This window comes from Procambarus clarkii, chromosome 73, assembly GCF_040958095.1.
Source record: "Procambarus clarkii isolate CNS0578487 chromosome 73, FALCON_Pclarkii_2.0, whole genome shotgun sequence".
NCBI lineage: Eukaryota > Metazoa > Arthropoda > Malacostraca > Decapoda > Cambaridae > Procambarus > Procambarus clarkii.
In genome coordinates this window covers 13,966,208-13,976,394 of record NC_091222.1, presented here as the reverse complement: position 1 = coordinate 13,976,394, position 10,187 = coordinate 13,966,208, and the positions used below count along the sequence as shown (strand labels likewise).

The 10,187-nt window shown below is 43.2% G+C and overlaps 1 protein-coding gene across 4 annotated transcripts in view; it reads left to right on the top strand.

The window, feature by feature from the left end:
- Positions 1-5,071: 5,071 nt before the first annotated feature.
- The window catches only part of LOC123774144 (uncharacterized), a 270,075-nt gene continuing 264,959 nt past the window's right edge, over positions 5,072-10,187 (top strand). For 3 of the 4 annotated variants that reach the window (XM_069312678.1, XM_069312674.1, XM_069312677.1), the window contains exon 1: positions 5,072-5,208. The gene's annotated coding sequence lies outside the window, so the exon portion shown is untranslated. Of the gene's footprint in view, positions 5,238-10,187 lie in introns of all 4 variants that reach the window. The other variant, XM_069312675.1, reaches the window with a different exon arrangement.

Below are 10,187 nucleotides of genomic sequence, written 5' to 3'. Positions count from 1 at the left end.
TTACTACTTGTGTCATCCATCTTGTTCCCGTTTGTTTGTTTCTCCTTTTTGGCACATATCTTTAAACAAGTTCAATTATGATACAATTTTCTCATGATGTTCCCATGTCATGGAAACATCAGCTCCCTCCATGAGTTGTTTTGCAATTCCTCTCTTATTCCCTGATAGTTTCCTCGATAGTCATCTGGAAGGTCATCATCCTGGACCTTTACGAGAGTTTCTGTAATTGTATTCTATCTTAAAATATTGTGATCACACGATGGAGTGAGTTTTTCCCCTACTTGATTTTGATCGATCAAGCCCTCTTCTGATGTTAGTACAAGGTCTAGAATACTGTTACCTCAAGTGGGCTCTACCACATGTTGTATGAGAAAGGAGTCCTGCACCAGGTCTAGAAATTTATCTCCTTCTGCTTGTGATGTCATATTTGTGCGATGAGCACCTCTACGTCAACTACCTACGGCAATTCCTGGCCGCAAGATCGGTCTTTATCAGCGAGACCAGCCAATGGATCACGGACAAGCACCTAAGAGATGCCCTTATCAACGTACAGGAAGAAAATCAGAAAACGGCGGTATTTTCTGGTGCATTCCTTGGGCGTGTCGAAGGCAAGCATCCAAACATGAAGCTAACCTTCATCACAATAGCCGGCACTACCCAGGCCATTGCACAAGGAGTCAACTGCTTTTGCATCAAGATCCCACCCTACTAAGTGAAGAAGAAACGTATCTACAAGATTCAACAGTACTTCAAGTGTTACGAGTTCTCCCACCCCACCAACAAGTGTCAACATCCTCTCCTGACGTGCAGCATTTCCGCCAAGGACCATCACCACTCAATCTGCAAGTCAGAAACACGATGCTGCCTGTTCTTCGAAGGCGGTCACTCCACGATTTCCCACCGCTGTCCCCGCAGACAAGAAATCATCAAGAAGCAAGTTACATCCAAGAAAGGTAACCCTCCACCTCCGCCGCCGTCGCATCCAGCACCAGCTCAAGCACCTCAGCTCCCACCAACCAACCAGAAGTTTTCCCAGTCCTACCAAAATGACTCCACCCACCAGGCAATCCGGCCTCCAGTTTGGGGAACCAAGGACCAGTCAGCATCCTAACATCCCCTCTCATCACCTGAGGGCATTATTCCTAGTCTCATTCGCTTAGCAGAGACTCGCCGGACCAGATAATCAACGGTTCGTCACGGAATTCAACACAATGAACCTGTTCAATGGGGTTTACCCCATCATTGACCCTAAAGGCCTGTAGCCAGCTGTGTGTCAGAGCCTTCATGTGATCAGTTGACCCGATCTCCCGTGTATCAACCTGTTGAGCGAAAGAGTTCCAGATGTGAATCTCTCTCTCTCTCTTTTTGCCTGTCTTTTTTTTAACTAGGGTTGATAAGGGCTGTCAAATGGCATTCCTAGTGAAAATGCTAGTAAGAGCTGTTATCCTACTTCTGCTCATCTGAAGTCTGCCCCTAGAAACTCATTTATTTTATGAGAATATACTTTGAAACTTACATAAGAAGCTATAATATAAGGAACCAGGTGAAACTGCAAGCAAGAGCTGTAATCTTTCTTCAGCTAAGCTGAAACCTACTCTTAAAGGCCCATTTATTTCGTGAGCCTGTTATATGCATCAGTAGGAATAGCCTTTATTCATTAAGAACATTATGTAATAATCATACAAGGAACAGAATTAGCCTGTAGCCAGCTGTGTGCCAGAGACGCCATGTGATCACTTGACCCGATATCCTGTGTATCAACCTGTTGCGCGAACAAGTTCCAGATGCAAGTCACCTTTGGAGTGAATGATCTCTGATGGAGTGATGTTCTTGAGAATGATAGTCCACGGAGTAGTGCTAAATGCAGAACTTTGAGGATGTTGGCGTTGTACATACCAGTAAGAGCGCCAACGTCATGACGGTGTTGCAGGCTCTGATGTTCAGAACGTTCCCACAAGACTTGGTCAAGGCTGTAGGTAAGCCTTCTTACTCGTCTCTCCACTTTGACCAACAGTCTGACGTAAGATGGGGGGGGGGCAGGCGATCCAGGAAAGGGATGCATACTCTACATGAGAGGGAACTTGTGCTTCATATAAGGTTTTGCAGCTTTTGCTGTAGAGAAGGTGTGAAATGCACTGTAGGGCTGTAAGTTTCCTGGTTGCCTGTTGAATTAGGTTAAGTACGTGGCTTGAAGCGAGTAATTCTTATACTCACTCCATTATCTCATCATCTTAATTGCGTAGCTAATTAGCACTAACTACACAAGCTATAATCCTATCCCTAATTACAGGTAACAGTTCTCACATCTTCCTATCCTAGTACAGAAAGGTGAGGGGTAGTCACCAAATATAAGGAAGCGATATGAGAATAGACAAAAGTACAATTTCCAGTCAAGAATGTAGCACTCGGTGTAGGCAGTTCTAATCGTCTCCAAGACGCTACAGCTTCGACACAGAACAGACAGCAGACTAGGACCGCATCGAGCTACAACGCTCTCCCACAGAGAGCTCCGCGACTCCGGCCACACTCAGCTCTTTGCTCTGCTCCAAGCTCCGTCTGAATGTCCACGACACTGCTGCATCCAGGACTACTAAATAAATATGAAACTCACTAAACACTGTGTATCTAATCTACCCAACAACGTAACATAATCGTACGTTACAGGCTCTTCATTATCATTGAAGAGTAGAACTTCATTCCCAAGATCAATTTCATCTGTGAGCTTTAGGGTTTTGCCACCCATTTGCAAGCCAGTCCGATTTGCCATGTGCAGTCTAGTTATCATCATCTCTTGGGTCTTTTCAGCCGCAAATATGACCTGCCATCTCCCACACCAGGAAGAAATCGCTGAAAGTTGGTGATTGATGATTCTTGCAATAGTTGGTATTTCTTCCTTTCTGTATGTGAAGGTTAGACTGCAGTCGTCATCACAGACTTGAGCTTCAGGAATGAGATGATCGATGAAATATAGATTCCACAGCAGAGGATCAAGCACACTATCCTGTGGAACGCTGGCACCAATTGAATGGCTTTCAGATTTTGCTCCATTGAGGACTACCCTTAGAGTCCGTTCTTGAGGGTAGTCTTTTATTAATGCTAAGATGGAGCCTGAGATGCCAAGTGCTTGAAGCTTCACTACTAATCCGAAGTGTCATACCCGATCAAAAGCTCCTGCTATATCTAGAGCAACAACACAGCTGGTCTTGGACTCATAAAGTGACTAATGCCACTTAGTGGAGAGATTTTGCAAGAGATTAGCAGCAGATTGGTCTTTTCTAAAACCATACTGTCGATCACATTTTAGCCATTAATGAGCAAAAAATGATATCATGTGCTGAGCAATTAATGCTTTTAGGATTCTGCTAGTAATGGAGAGCAAAGACACTGGTCTGTAGTTACCAACCATTGGGTGGCTCTTCTTTTTGTGTACTGGAACAACGTCTGCCTTCTTCCATTAGAAGGGCCACATTCCTTGAACTAGGCAGAGTTGGAAGAGGCACGTGAGAGGTGGAGCCAACAACTCAGCGCAGCTGCGTAAGGTCAGTCTTAGGCTGACCTTATCTGGCTCCACAGCTTTGCTTGTTTCAAGCGTTTTAAGGAGATGGAGAACTTCAGCCTGCTTTATAACCACTTCATTCATCCTAGATACAGTGCATGGGGCAAGATGTGGAGGCTGACGTTCAGGATCAGGGACCTGCATCTTGGCAGCAAAGTGGTTTGCCAGTAGCTCAGCGTTCTCCTGATTGCGGGTTGCAACAGTTCAATCCTCTCGGTTTAGAGGCGAGATTGTGACCTCAGATAAGTATTCCTGTCTATCATTCACCAGAGACCACCAGACCATGGATCCAACCCTTCCAGATGGAAGTTTTCTTCGAGTTTCGGATGCCTTTTTGGATATAGCTCACTTTTGAACTTATATGATTATTCGACAAGATTGTCTATGAATGTTTCTGTTATGAACCGAGGGAAGCCGTTTAAATCTCATCCAGACCTTGTTTTTTGGCTTCAGCTGCCATCCTGCAGCGATATCCAAACTAAGGCTGATCAGTGCGCTTGGTCACATACTGCCAGTGAGGGATATGTTTATCTCTGTCTCTGTCTGTCTGTCTGTCTGTCTGTCTGTCTGTCTGTCTGTCTGTCTGTCTGTCTGTCTGTCTGTCTGTCTGTCTGTCTGTCTGTCTGTCTGTCTGTCTGTCTGTCTGTCTGTCTGTCTGTCTGTTTGTCTGTCTGTCTGTCTGTCTGTCTGTCTGACTGTCTGTCTGTCTGTCTGTCTGTCTGTCTGTCTGTCTGTCTGTCTGTCTGTCTGTCTGTCTGTCTGTCTGTCTGTCTGTCTGTCTGTGTCTGTCTGTCTGTGTCTGTCTGTCTGTGTCTGTCTGTCTGTCTGTCTGTCTGTCTGTCTGTCTGTCTGTCTGTCTGTCTGTCTGTCTGTCTGTCTCTCTCTCTCTCTCTCTCTCTCTCTCTCTCTCTCTCTCTCTCTCTCTCTCTCTCTCTCTCTCTCTCTCTCTCTCTCTCTCTCTCTCTCTCTCTCTTTTTATTATACTAAAAACTGGAGTCACTGGGGTCAGCTCCGACTTGCCTATGACAACCACCTGCCACCAATGTGTCATTCAGAATAGTTGGATGAAACCATCCACAAACGTCTAGTTTTGAAAAGACGGACAACAAACAGACATTCTTTTTTATTCGTTAAGATTTACTGTATATATTGCTTACTAACCAGGAAGTGTACTTTAGGCTATAATTGGTTATAATATTTTCATAACCAGGATATTTTATAAATAGCAATAATGTTATTGACATTTATCTGAGGGCCACTAACACATATGACAACGACCAGGACAGGAAGCCGGTGGCTTGTCGAAGGTCCCCCATTTGCCTTGATCTTTTCCAGCTGTACTTTAAAATTTAACACAGAGTTTTGGCATTTACGACTTCTGCGGGTAGCCATTTATCTCCCCTTTGAAATTGTATTAACGTATTCTATGTATAGGTAAGTAAGATGGGTGTGCGCAACATTACAATAGAAAAGCTTGGCCTTGCACTGTGACAGAAAACGTGAGAGTGAGAGAGTGGCGTCACCTGCAGCTGGGCGCTGGTTTAGTGGCAGGCTGTGCTCCGGGGGTAGAGGACTGAGCACCTTCCTTCAGAAGAACTCTTGCTGACAGTAACTTGATCTCCTCCTGTAGAACACGTCTCTTCAGTTGACAGGTGGGACCAAAGAGTCGAAGCTCAACTAGGTGAGTACTTCGCCGGACTGATACAGTAGGCGCTACTCCCTTAAACATTATTAAAGTAAGCAACAGGAAATTAATTTTTTTACCACGAGAGATGTACCTCTCTTGCATGGAGGGTTTCCCAAGGTTGAATTACTCACTTTCCCCATGCTGCTACCCAACAACAGTTGCCTAACTGCCGGCTACCTATTTAATACTAGGTGAGCAGAATTATTATATTATATTTATTTTAATATATTATAAATGTAGTATTTTCATACAAATCAAGAGGTAAACAATTCGGCGAATGATCTCAGTTATCTCAGTAACTGATAAACATCTGAACACTTACTATTATGTCATTTCATAAGATAAAATCAAATCAATTTTCCTGGAAATTTCAGTCATCTAACGGCAGTACTAAATAAGATTTCATTTTACTCAAATGAAGGTTGAGATATCAATATCATGGCAGATAGTGTGCTTGAAAGTTTCAGAAACGCAAAACTGAAAAGTGGAGCGATTTATGCTCCATTTCTCTAAAAGTTAGAGTCGAATTTGAGCACATATTGCGTGCTAGAGGAAGAACAGGGAGACAAGAGTGGGATAGAGAGGAGAGAATGGAGGTTTGGGAGGTGGGGTGAGGTACACCCAAGTGGGGGCTCGATGATGATAGCTGGATGAGTGGGCTTGATCTCAATTGCCTCGGCTATATCTAATCTTATATTATTGTTGTTGTGCTTGTCATTTGTTTCGGTGTTGTTCGTGCATAGTTAGACGCCTTGAAAGAGATGTTGGGGGGCTTGGCTACATGTCAAGATCTTTGGGACTGACAGTCTTCAAATGAGTACATAAAGGCATAGACGACATTAGTCTCTTTTAAGGCGTTTTTATTGGCATTGAGAGTTTATCGATCTTAAGTAAGTTTGCGGTCTTCTTGCTCCTGTAGTAACTTGTGGGCCGCATCTTCTGGTTACTGTCGCTAAGGGTCACGTTTATGCCAGTTATGTCTTTCAGTATTCTTTTATTCATTTTCTAGCATAAGATAGGCATTTGGTCCCGCGGTATATGAAACAAATATTTCAGGGGTGTCCAAAATTCCGACACCAATTACTACTAACAATAATGTAAATCAATCAATCCTGTCATGCAAATTTGACAGTCAATCAAGTAAAGAAATTTGGGTTTCGTAACGTCTCTGAAAAAATGTTACCTCATACCTTGCTACCTGATTTTGATTTATCCATAAAACTCATATAAAATCATTCTTAAACCACCAGTCTTGGAACCATAATAGATAAAAAAGTACTCTCCAAGATTTGGTGTAATTAAATCACCAATAAAAACAAGGTCTCCTTCCCATTGTCAATAAAGACAGAACCGTTTCCTGGGATGCGTCCCCTGGAGCAGGGGAGGGGACGCCATTAAATGACAACAACAGATCATGCTCGCTCGCACAAGCACCACGAAAACTTCCCGCGAATATCAGTGTCGGAGGACGCCAGAATCTCCTATCATCAACTTGACTTTGGTAGTCTTAAGGGAAGTGTTCTGTACCCAAGTGAACTGTTATATCTTATCATTTGTGGCCATTAATGTAGATTAGGGCTGACCGGTTATCGGCTTGGCAAGCCACCCGGAACGGTTAAGCCTAAATTAATTAGACTAGATGTAATATCTTACCTCTGATATAACCATCATATATTGGTTACAGTTTATTACGTTGACTATTTGTCAGTTGAAATTGAAAGGGAAGGAGTCAATAGAAGCATATTATCAGGTTGCAACCCAGGCACGCTACGACGCCGTTACAGAATGATCCACTAGGAGACTCAGCTTACACAATGTGGACGAGCCTATTGCTTATTAACCAGGCTAGACTCTACATGACAGCTAAGCTGGAATATTTATATTACTAACCCAGTTTGGCATAGTTGACTAGCCATTAGTAGCAAATTTCTACCAATCGATAAATTTAGATTTGGTAGACTATATAATTAAACACCTCGAAATTTGTGCAGGAAAGCGACTTGTGGGGTAGTAGGGTTACTTGGGTAGGGTAGTAGGGGTACATTTACTTGTGGGGCAAAATGCAACAGGAGGCCTGGTCGACGACCGGGCCGCGGGGACGCTAAGCCCCGGAAGCACCTCAAGGTAAGGAAACCTCAAGGTGGGAAAATTTGAATCATAGAGTCCGCTATCGTATCATACAGTCCGCTATTGTAAGAAATAAATTAATATAGAAATAAATTATTAATAAATGAATCATAGTAATTAAAATTAATAATCCCACGAGTCCGTTTTCCCCTCAAGGGGTTCCACTATGGTCCAAAATGTTAGGAATCAGTGACTAGATAGATCATGAATTTACATAAACTCGTGTGTGCGAACTTATGTGATTTATCAATAGATTTTTCTTAATCTCAGCTCATTCAATTTAGTTGTTAATGTTTTCATTCTCCAATTTGGCTTAAAGAAGATTAAGTAAATTATATAGTATTACACACAGATATTCTATGTTAAGGACTCAAAAGAACCTCAGATCACTGTGTTGTAGGTATGAGAGGCAATTGTCTACCGGCCCAGTGCTCTAACTTCCCGTCAGTTAGTCAGGGATGAAGCTCCTAGTGCGTATCAACACCACTCCACTCATCCCATATAGCGCCACGATTTCCGTAAACATTATGATTTTTCCAGGCAGAGTACACCTTTCCAAGCATAGTATAAGTTTCCAGTCTAATGCATAACAAGCAGACTGAATATAGGAATATGAACCTGCCGCATCATTGTAAATCTACTGTTGACCAAACCACACACTAGAAAGTGAAGCGACGACGACGACGTTTCGGTCCATACTGGACCATTCTCAAGTCGAGTGTGATGATGTTGTTGTTGTTTTAGATTCAGCTACTCAGAACAAAAGTTCCAAGTAGCACGGGCTATGGTGAGCCCGTAGTGGACTTACCTGGCACAGGAGCGGGGCTGTGAGTGTGATGAGGAAAGATTGATTGATAAAGATTAAGCCACTCGGCACGGGCATTAATAGCCCGTAATGATGAGGGATGATTGATTGACTGATAAAGATTAAGCCACGCAAAAGGTGGCAGGGGCATGAATAGCCCATAAGTGGTGGCCCTTTTGAGCCATTACCAGTATCAAGAGCTGATACTGGAGATCTGTGGAGGTGCGACTGCATCCTGCGTGACGGGAGATGTCTCCTGTGGATGAGGGAAGGAAGCGAAGGCAATAAATAGGCAAGAGAGAGGTGAGGAGAAGGAAGTCTTAGAGGAAGTAAAAGCAAGGCAAAAGGTACGAAACCCTAAGGTGTAATGAAGGTGATAGTAATAGGAATAAGAAAGGAATCGTAAGAGAAAACAAGGGAAAGAGAGAAAGATAAATGAACGAGGTAAGCTTATGTTAGGACACGTTTGCTAGAATATTTAGAACATTTGAGTACATACTGTGAAAGGGAAAAGTCAACAGCAACAAAGCCAGGACTCAAGTTCATGTTGGATACGTGGTGTATCAGAGTCGATTTAACAAGACAGCGTCTGTGTTGAGAAGAGGCAGGAAAGAATATTTTGGAGGAAGACCAATGAATAGAATGATTAGAATCCCTAACATGACAGAAGAGAGCATTGTTTGTGTCTGCAGACTTAACACTTCTTTTGTGTTCTTTAAGTCTGTCATTAAGTGTACGGCCAGTTTCGTCAAAGTATTGGAGAGGAGAAGACAAGCAGGAAATAGAGTAGACACCAGCAGAATTAGAAGCAGGAAGAGCAGTGTGAACTAGATTGCTATGAAGTGTGTTAGTTTGTCGAAAGGCGAGCTTTATGTCAAGAGGACGAAAGGCATTAGTAAAAGTTTTGAGTTCAGATATGAAGGATAGGCAGAGCACAGTGCTACTAGTGTTGGAAGCAGGTTTGGGATGAAAGGAATTTCGTTTAGCTTGAGAATAGGCACAGTTGATAAAATGCAAGGGGTAACTGAGGCGAGAGAATGATTTGTAGATAGAGGCAATTTCAGAATCAAGAAACTGAGGGTCGCTGATGCGTAGAGCGCGGAGGAAGAGGGAGACGAGGACACTTTTCTTAACAGAAGGAGGATGGTAGGAAAAGTGAATGTACATGCCACTAGGCATGGGTTTGCGGTGAGAGAACCTGGACACAGAGCTGTGAACCTGAACGTTAAGAAAAGGAAGGAGGGAATTATATTCCCATTCAACTTTGAAATGGATGGAAGGAGCCAGATTGTTAAGAGAGGAGATGAAAGGCTGGAAAAGACTAAGGTCATGGGCCATAAAGCAAAAATATCATAACATAGCAAAGCCAGAGAGAGAGAGGGACGAGTATCAATAGAAGGAAAAAGAAGAATAGGTTCAGTATTCCATGTAGAAATTGGTAAGAACAGGGGGAGAGAAGGGAACCCTTAGCAACACCGAAAGTTTGAGTGTAATATTTACCATTGAAAGAGAAAGAGTTAGAGTCAACAAAGAGTCTAATGAGTTCGAGGAAAACGTCAGTGGGAAGCAGGAGAGGAAGAAGGCCTTCAGTCGCCTTCTGTCTAAGGAAAGAGAGAACGTCATCGAGGGGAAGATTAGTGAACAGAAAGTCGACATCAAGACTAAGCATCTTACAAGAGGACTGCAGGAACAGTCTGTCTATGAAGTCCCGAGAGTAACGAAGGTGGGCAGGGGAAAAAGTTCCAAGGTAAGGCGTCAGGGTTTTAGCGAGCCAGGAGGCAAGAGGATAGCCGACAGAACCCCGTGAAGAAATGATAGGACGAAGAGGAACACCAGGTTTATGAGTCTTAGGAAAACCATAGAAATAAGGAAGAGAAGGGCAGATGACACGGAAACGTTTAATGAGATCAAAGTCAGGAGGACAAAGACTAGAGAGCTGTCTTAGTTTGCGGTTAAAGGAAGTTTTAAGGCGATACAAAGGGTTAGAAGTCAGAAGGGCATATGTGCGGGAG